Source organism: Coffea arabica, chromosome 7c (assembly GCF_036785885.1).
Source record: "Coffea arabica cultivar ET-39 chromosome 7c, Coffea Arabica ET-39 HiFi, whole genome shotgun sequence".
NCBI lineage: Eukaryota > Viridiplantae > Streptophyta > Magnoliopsida > Gentianales > Rubiaceae > Coffea > Coffea arabica.
Genome location: NC_092322.1, coordinates 16,307,063 through 16,316,972, shown reverse-complemented (window position 1 = coordinate 16,316,972; position 9,910 = coordinate 16,307,063). Strand labels below are relative to the sequence as shown.

The window sequence follows — 9,910 nt, the reverse complement described above, 5'->3', positions numbered from 1 at the left end:
TTTCTCTTTCGTTGCCTCCCTCTCTTCTCTTTTTTTTTTTCTTGGATCCCCCTTTTCTCTCTTCTCTTTTTCTTCTCATTTCTTCTTCTTTTCTTCTCTCTCTTTTCTCTTTTTCTTCTTTTAGCCGTTGTCTCTTTCCTTGTTTTTCCTCTTACTCCTGCCGTTGCTCACCTGCTCAAGTTGCTCTTCTATGCTCAAAAGGATGGATGGCTCATGATGGCATACACTTTTTATTTTTATTTTCACAAAAACTAATGGGCCTGTTTGGAACCTGAGTTTTTAGGGAGTTTGTCTAAAACTTTACTGTAGTACACCGTAGAAGTTTTTAAAAAAATTTTATAGAAGTTTTTGTAAGGTGAAAAATTTTGTAGAAATTTTTGTAAGATAAAAACTTTTTGTTCCTTTTCTTTTTTTTTTCTTTCTTTTTCTCTTTCTCTTTCTTTTTCTTTTTCTTTCTTTCTTTTTTCTTTTCTTTCCTCTCCTCCTCTTCTTCTTCTTCTTCCTTACCTCTTCCCCTTCCCCGTTACCTCCCAGCAGCAACTCCCTTTCCCCATTCCCCCGCCACCCCTCTGCCCTCCTTTTCCCCCTTCCCCCGCCCACTGCCCACCTCCCGCACTGTGGCGGTCCCACTTTCCCCTAAGGCGAATCAGAGGGTTGGCGGGTCGCCTGCCCAACTCTCGTCGGGACTCACACAAGCAAACCGACCACTAATCCACGTATAACTTAAAATCAAAACACATTTTGTCATCCGGACGTGCCAAACCTTTAAACGACTGGAATATTAAATCACATTAACTTCAGAGATAACATTACCAATGAACATCCAACCGTTCACTCTTAAATACATCTCCGACCAGTTCAACACAACCTACAAATATACATTATAAACCATACAGCAAACTCATCAAGCTCAAATAAATTCATACAAGCCAAAACTTAGGGTTTGCACTTTTCCAGCTTCAAGTGATAACCCAAAACAAAGATACAAGTACGATTCGAAATAATATTTACATAACGATAAGATAGACTTCAAGTCTCTCGATTTCCAGAACCTGTTAAGGAAAACAAATATCGTGTGGTGAGCTAAAACTCAGTGGTGCCCAAAACATGCAATCATATAAGGCAAGTAACGAGTATTAAAATTCAACAATTAGGAAAGCGTATAACAGCACACGGTAGGATACAGGGCTCTTAGGAGCCATTCTCCGGGCTTGATCAGAAGTTACCGTAGTTGACCCTCCGTCAACTCTCACTACTTACGGTCCATGTAGAACTCCTTATTTTACTTAACTCCGGCCACCGATCATACCCCAGCTCCGGGCCCGCACGACAAAATAAAAGAGAGCGGTAGTACTCGAGTATGCCCCCTGGATAAACTAGTCGAGAGATTCACCCAACGACGTCATAAAATAAGAAATTACCAGGTCAGGATAAGAGGCCCTCCCACCCTTAAGGTGTGGTACATTCCCCTGCCTAGTGATTTAGTACTTGAGATAGGATAAGAGGTGTTTAGCAAGTATTCCAATGTTTTAGCATTTGAGATAGGATAAGAGGCCCTCCCACCCTCAGGTGTGGTACATTCCCCTACTCAATGCTTAGCAAGTGCAAGCAGGATATTTCACGAAAATATTTCAAGCAAGTCGCCACTTGAAAGAGCTAGTGCGATAAAGTACACACTGCCCACTTCGATGGATCAGAAACCATTTTCCAATTATCACATATCAAGTCAAGAAAGCACTTTAATCAAGTAGGCATAGAACAAGTAAGGACACTCACCAAGAGTGAAGTTCAAAGGTCAAGCTGGGATTCAAAATTCCACGTCCTTGCCATACCCTAGAAAACTAGGTTTTAAAACTATAAGTTTTACTATACAAGTGCTTGATTTATATATAAAATTATCGGGTTTTATAACTAGATTATTTTCTCGAAGTAACTTAACCATTCTTTTGAAACTAAAACTAGTAAAAGTGATAAAACATTCCGTATGGTTTCTTTTAAGAGAAATACTTTTCTTTCTAGAGGTGCAAATAGAACTTATTTATGTCAAGTGAGTTTTCTTGCCGAACAAGTTTTCTATGCCTTTTGTTTAAAATTATTAAAATCATGTTTGACCTTTAAAGTACAAATATAACACTTTCAATTTCTATTCATTGTTTTGCTTTTGGAGCTTATTAACATTATTATTATCATTATTATTGTTATCCCCAAACCTACCTATCTTCAAGTTTATAACTTGTACAACATTCCAGTTAATATATTTTCTCAATCGGATATTAATTATAACTTATAAATACCCCGTTATCCTTTGTAACTTACTAAACTTTAGTTTTGTCTATTATTTTTATTTATTCTACTTCTCTAGCGTTTCACGTTTTAAGTTCTTTAAAGTATTTCAAATAAGAGCGAGCGATTGTAATATATATATATATATATACGTATTACTTCAACCGTTAATCCTAGAATCTCGAAATTTCGTAAAAAGTCAAATTCCTCCCTTGTTTTGTCAATCAAGCAAAATTCCAGCAATATAACGGTTTAACCAAAAACACATTTTCCTCAAATAATTTCTTCAATTTATGTTCAAATCTTTCATGCAAGTTCGGACCAAGCCAATATAGAAAAATCACGATTCAAACAACCAATTTCACCAGGGTTTCGTCGATCATTAGCCCTAGGTTTCAACAAGCTCATATCAGATCACATTTAAACAAAATAAATTCAAGGCCTCCAAGAGATTCCATCGACTAAACCGCAAGGTTTTTTTATCCACCAAGTAGAAATAATAACAAGTAATTCCAGCAGTTAAATTCATCAAAGCTTTAATGCTTGGAAAAATCACTCAAATGGCCAAGGGCTTCATCAATCATTAGCCCTTAGCGTCCATCAATCATTTCTTGCAGCAATATAACTAACCATTCAAAACAGCAATTTTTAGAACCCAAAATTCGCAAAAGAAATTTGGAAAACTCCTTTCTTCACTCTTGTTTAAACTGAGAAATTTCTTGCACATCAAGTGTTTCGTAGCTAAGCAGATTCCGAAGTTTGAACACACATTTCTCTTGCATTTTGAGTATTATGTTCCAAGGAAAAATATTCCAAAAACATCCTGCAATTCCAGGAATAAACTGAAAAGCTCTTGCTCACCTCTCGGCTATATAAAAAAAAATTCCAGCACTTGGGTGTTCTTAACTCCAACTTTTCCTTGGCCAAAACAGGGTATTAGTTACTCAAATTCGACATGTAAGTTTTTAACTATCCAATTAACATTTCCAGTTCAAGATTATATGCAAACAACAACTATAATCATCTCAAATCTCTAACTTAGGTCTCTCGGATTACCAAAGAAATTTCCAGCAGCTAATTGGTCAGAAAAATCCAAGTTTTTCCTCGGCTGAATCATTGTTTAAGTACCCAAACTAACATGCAAGGTTGCTTACTGAAATTACTTATCATTCCCAGTTCAAAACAAGTTCGACCAGCAGCTATAAACATCCACAGTTCCAGAAATTCATCCAACTAGCCTCGGATGAGCATATATGCAGCAGCTTTCGGTTTTAATATTTTTTTTTCTTTAGTCGAAGTAATTAACTACATGCAAAGCTCAAACACGTAGTTATTAACCAACTAATCACAACTCTAAGCTCAGATTACTTCAATTAATCAAGATAAAGCTGCATTATCAAATTAATTCTCGGAAATTCTGATTTCTCATGCGCATCAGAATTTCTGTTTCATTTAATTTTTCTGGTTTAAACCAATTAATTAACTACATGCAGAGCCTAATTAACTTGTTATTAACTAGCTAATTATGGTTATAAGCTTAAACAACAAAATTAAACCAAATCAAGCTGCATTAATCAAGTTAAGCTCTCGGCAGCCTCAAACTTGTACACATCAGTTTTCTTCTTTTCTTAATTACAAATCCGGCTGCCTAAAATCACATGCATGTTCCTAGATGACTTAACCTTCTTGTTTTTAATTGGTTAAACATTTAATTGAGCTCAGATTGTCGCAGGGAATCAGAAATAAAGCTACATTTCCAAACCAGTTCCTAGGCAAAAACATTTTCATCAAAACAGAATTTTCTAGTGTCTTGAATTCATCAATCGATTGCACAAGCAACACATGCAGGCTCTGATATGTCTTTATCTATTAGTAATTAACCTAATCTAGCCCAGCAATTACCTCAGAAACAACTCAGCTCCCACACGAAAATCTGGAAATTTTCTTTCCTTCCTCTCGGCTTCACGCGCAAGTTTGGTTCTGGTTTGATGAGTTGCGGCTGGGATGGTGAAGTGCAGCTTGGTTGAGGTTGCAAATGGCCACGGCTGGGAGAAGGGAAGGTACAGGATCGATTGCTTTCACTCGTGGTCCTCTGATTTCTGCCCTCAGCTCGCGATCAGAACGAGAGAAAGAAAAATTTTTGCAGCTTGTTTTCTATCACTTTTGCTCTCGGATGGCTGGTTTCTCACCTCTCTCTCATTTACTCTCGGTCTAAGGCAGAGGAAAAGATGAGGTGTTGTTGTGAATCAAAGATGAAGTAGTGGAGTGTGGTGGTATCGCGGTATTGAGAAGGAAGAGGGAATGGCTTGCGGTTTTGGAGGAGTTGGCGTGTATGAAATGGTTTGCGTATAGAATTGGTGAAAATGTGATTGGCCGATTGGGGCGGTGATTGAAATGCGGTCAGAGGGATTGTTTGGTTTTGCATGGAAACGTTGGGGTTGTAAGGGCATTTTAGTCTTTTCACTTTGCTTCCTAACCTCTACTTAAATTCTCCATTCTAACTTAATTCCAAAAATTATCTCCAAGTATGATTTGAACGCCTAATTATACACTAGTATACTTAAACCATTTTTATCGAATATTTATCGATCACAATTTAATATTAAGGTTCCTAACATTATTTAGCGATTAAATTAGTTATCAGAATTTCCAATTATTTATTCTCAAGAAATAGAGTTAGTCTAACTCGAAATTTATCGATTTAGTAATATAGAATCAAGTGAAATAATAATTTAATACAAGTGTGTCAATTTGCATATAAAAATTATTTTTACGCACTTATTGTGAAAACAAAGAAGGATAAGACTATAATTATCGAAATTTTCACGCCTTAAGTATGTTTAGTATACTAGTATCATGCTTATCTAAAATTCATTGATTTTCATCTTAACGCGGAAATTCGTATTAACATTTAACATTAGCAACTAATTGGAATTAATCATTGGAATTTAAATAATTTGTTTTAGATAGTAAGTTTATCGACTCAAGTGTCATTAATTTAGTATAAGGGAATTTAAGTATTCTAACATTTTATATTAAGGCGAAAAATTTAATCTAACTCTAAAGATATTAATTTAGTCTAGCAAAACCAAGAAATTTCATAACTTAAGAAAATTATATTATTTTTCTCATAAATCTATTTTTACGTACTTAATTGCGAACAAGTAAAAGTAATGCTAGAAATTATTAAAGAATAAAAGAAATGCAAATGAAATATACACTGGCTTATATATCTATTTTTTTTCAGGGTTCTCACACGCACCCCCTCTGCCTTCCCTTCCCCCGCCCACTGCCCTTCCTCACCACCCCTCTGCCCTCCTTTTTCCCCATTCCCCCCGCCCACTGCTCTTCCCCGCCACCCCTCTGCCCTCCTTTTCCCCATTCCCCCCGCCCACTGCCCTTCCCCGTTACCCCTCAGCCCTCCCTTTCCCCCGGCCCCCGCCCACTGCCCTTCCCCGTCACCCCTCTGCCCTCCCTTTCCCCTGGCCCCCGCCCACTGCCCTCCCCCGTCACCCCTCTGCCCTCCCTTTCCCCCGCCCTCTCCCACTGCCCTCCCCCGTCACCCCTCTGCCCTCCCTTTCCCCTGGCCCCCGCCCACTGCCCTCTCTCGTCACCCCTCTGCCCTCCCTTTCCCCCGCCCCCTCCCACTGCCCTTCCTCGTAACCCCTCTGCCTCCTCCCTTTCCCCCGCCACCCCTCTGCCCTCCTTTTCCCCTTCTCCTCCCCTTCGCCCTTCCCCTGCAGCCCAGCCGCACCAGACGCTCTGGCAGCCCAGGCTCAGCCTTTCCTTTGCTCCACAGCGCACCAGACGCAGCCCAAGCTCACGACCCAGATTATTTGCACGCGCGGAGTGTGGGACGAAACGGCGGTGGTGGTTAGCACCGACGGTGGTGGTGGGTTGGGATGGGGGAGGAAGAAGGAAAAAAGGGAAGGGAATTTTTTATGGTGTGTTTTGGGTATGTTGAAGTGTGTAAGGCAAAAAATTTTGAGAAGTTTTTTGGGATTCCTGTAGCAAAAATTGTTAAAAAACTAGTAGGTAAAAAACTTGCCAAAAAAACCGGATTCCAAACAGACCCATTTTTTTTTTGGTTTTCTACAACTAAAACATAAATATTATATATAATACCTATATATATAATTGTATTACTAAAATATAAATATTATAAATATTACCTATATTATATTATATATAGGGCCGGGCCTATCAGGCTTGAGCCTAATAAAATCCAAGCTCGGTTCATATTTAATGTGAGCCTAGTTTTGAGGTCCAAGCTTAGCCCGACTCATTGATATTGTAGGCTCATTGGGCTTTTTATAGGGCCGAACGGATCGGGTTTGGGCTGGCCTAACCCTATTGACACTCCTATTATCGATGATTCCAGTGAAATGCTCTTGAAGGAAAACAACTACAAAAACCTCCATGAGGTTTCCCCGCTTCAAGAAGTGTAACACAATTTGGTGTCTGCCTTCAAGACACTAATTACATAATCTACAATTAATCTAAGAGTTCCTAACAATATCAATAATCTGAATTCTTCAGCCCCTTTCTAATTCTTTTCAAGAATAGCTCATTGCTGCTGTATACCGGGCTCATCAACTTTATCTTGCAATGTTTCTCTTTCTAATTCATGACGCGCCTCAAAAGATTCAGACATATTATTCTTTCCTTTCATTAATTGCAGGTCGTGGGACTCAATATCAACTTTCTCTTGTATACAAATTCCATGAGTTTCATTCTTCGTATCATCCATCAATTGACAATTTAATATGATTTCGTCACATTTTCTCATCCTTTCCCCAGAATTTTCTATAGAAATCATAATCAAATCACTGATTGAAACATTTCGTAGTAAAATGTTGCCTATTTCTTTCTTGTTCGACTCTTCCTCAAGATTCACCTTCTTAAAACGAGAAACTTGATTCTTGGAATTGCTTTAATCAAACAAGTGTTGTTCCTCCACAACAAATCTTTGATCGCTGTCAAAGCATTCTTCCATTAGAACCCTTTTTCCACCATTGAAGGCTTGAATCAACAGATCAAACTTTTGGTCTAATCTTTCTATTAAGGTATCTAATTTCTTATTGTTTTCTTGAAAACTTGTATGAAGATCTTCACTAAGGTTTTGGTGGAATTCCTGGCAACTGCACATTAGTTTTTGCAATTGTAGATCTTGATTCTTGAAGTGCTACTCTAGAAGTTCATATATGGCCTCCTCCTTCGCATCTGTTTCTACTGGTAGGATCTCAGTTTCTTCTATTATTGTAAATTGCAAACCTTTTGCCGTGGACACCAAAATCGTGTAGGTTTGAATGCTCTGTAATTCGGGATAATTCCTAAGAACAAAATTGAAAACTAAGAGAGAAATATGAGAAAAGTTAAGAAGAAAGGATAAAGATTCAGACTCAGAATCAACCAAGGGAGAAAGTACTGAAAGTATTGAAGAAAATTCAAGCCTTGAAGATTCTATTGAAGAATTTACTGGAGAAGAAAATTTTGATGAAATCTCAAAACCCCGAACTGAATATGGCAACAAAGTCAAAGTTCTTCATCCTGATGAAGAGGAAGAAATTGGTTAAACGTCCAGTAGTTAGAAGAAAACATCATAAAAAATGAAAGGAACTCAGATCTTTACAATTGATGATGTACCTTCATCAAAGTGGGAAGAAAAATTTCAGAATTTTCGTGCTTAGATGATTATCCAAAATATTACTGAAGAATCTCATTTTGAAATTTTATCTGACTTCACTGCTCAATTTTTAGGAATCCTCAAAGACTGGTAGGCAAGTTTAGGAGAACAAGATAAAATGTTTTTCCTAACTAGACAAGAATTTTTTGAAAATATTAATATCTTGCTCCTCATGTTCATTGGAGATGTAAAAGAGAGTAAAGGAACAAAAAGAAAAGAATTTTTTCAAATGAAATGTCTTTCTTATGATCGAAAAGATCTTAATAAATATTTCAAAAAAATGATTCAATTGTTTTTTATTCTAGGTGTTGATCTTAACTTGAAACAAGCATTTATAAGTTCTCTACCTAAATCTCTTGCTGATGGTATTGAAATGTATATACATAATAAATATGGTTCCATTTAAATTTTCCTACAGGTCAGATCAAACAAGTAGTCTTTCTTTCCTTGAATAATTTGTGGAACAAACGAAAAATTATTCAAAAATATCTCAAGGGAGATGTCTGTTTAGACCAAGCCTGTAAAAAAATCCGAGCTGATAACAAAAGGAAAATGCCAAGCTTGCAGTCCTTCAAGCTATAGAAGAAAGAAAAAGTTCAAAAGGTTCAAAGGTTTTAACAAAAGTCACCCAAGAAGATCTTTCAGGAAAAGGTGGAATACTTCTAAAGGAAAGAAAAAAAGTTTAAAGGCAAGAAAGGAAGCAAATGTTTCATTTGTGGAATATCAGGACATTTTGCAAAATATTGTCCTCAAAATCAAAAGGAAGTAAAATTAATTTCAGAAATTCAGGATGAATTTCAAACTCATTTTTCTAGTTTAGAATTTGATTTTTCTGAACAAGATGTTACTGATAGTACTCTTTTAGCATTGTAGGTACCAGAAGAAATTTTTTCCATCAAACCTCTAAAATCGACAGATACTTATCCCCAAACATTAGTTCATATTTTAATGGATAAGTACTCTAAACCTATTCCAGTCATTGCTTTCTTTGATTCAAGTGCTACCATATCCATTCTAAAAAAGGATATTTTACCTGATTCATATTGGATTAAATAAATCCATGATTTCAAAGCGGCTGATGGGGAAATTTTCCAAACAAGGTTTGCGACAAAAACCCCATTATCATCAAAAACCCCATTATCAAATTTCACAGGGAAAGATATCATTCTTGGATTTGATATTTACAGACAAAATCATTATCTCCTAACCTCTTCGGAAATCAACTTCATTTTATTTTAATGCTATTTCTCCTCCAAACTCTTTCAAGCGCAGTTATCTATAGGAATTTTTTCATACTATTTTAGACCTTGATGAAGAGCATGAAGAAGCCTAAAGGTACATATTCCAACAAAACCAATCCATTCCACAAGAAATTTGGATAGGACATTATGGTCCTTGGAATTATCGTACCATTCATCCCCATTGGAATACAATTCAAAAAGCCAAGAAAAATTATCTGAAAATGATAAATGATAGTGCTATGCAAGACTCACAAGATCCGTATGACCAAGGAGCAAGTTCTTCTGCACAATCATCAAAATTCAAAGGAAGGACAACAAAGCAAAGATATCTCAACAAAAGACAGAATAAAAGAAGACACATGGATCACATTGAGATGTACAACATTACTGATCCTGATAGCACTCCATCAGACACACCATATGAGGATATCTACTATCCTACTCATGTCTGAAAGAAGATTCAATGGATCCCACAGTAAAGTCGTTTGTATTTTAATATTCCGAAGAGTCATTTTACTGCTTGAAAAGTTATTTGGTTGTTTGAAAAGTCGTTTGTATTTTAATATTCAGAATAGTTGTTTTACTATTTAAAGAGTCGCTTGGTTGTTTGAAATCTCATTAATATTCCAAAGAGTCGTTCTACTATTAAAAAAGAGCTATCTTTCTGATGTATAAATCCTCGAATGAAATGAAAGAAAGA

At 36.7% G+C, this 9,910-nt stretch overlaps 1 long non-coding RNA gene across 1 annotated transcript; it reads right to left on the bottom strand.

Moving 5' to 3' along the window:
* Positions 1-764: 764 nt before the first annotated feature.
* On the bottom strand, positions 765-4,506 carry LOC140010792 (uncharacterized). Its single transcript, XR_011817937.1, has 2 exons — positions 4,186-4,506; positions 765-1,052 (listed from the first exon to the last, which is right to left on the bottom strand). It is a non-coding gene; the product is annotated as an uncharacterized lncRNA (long non-coding RNA).
* Between the last annotated feature and the right edge of the window lie 5,404 nt (positions 4,507-9,910).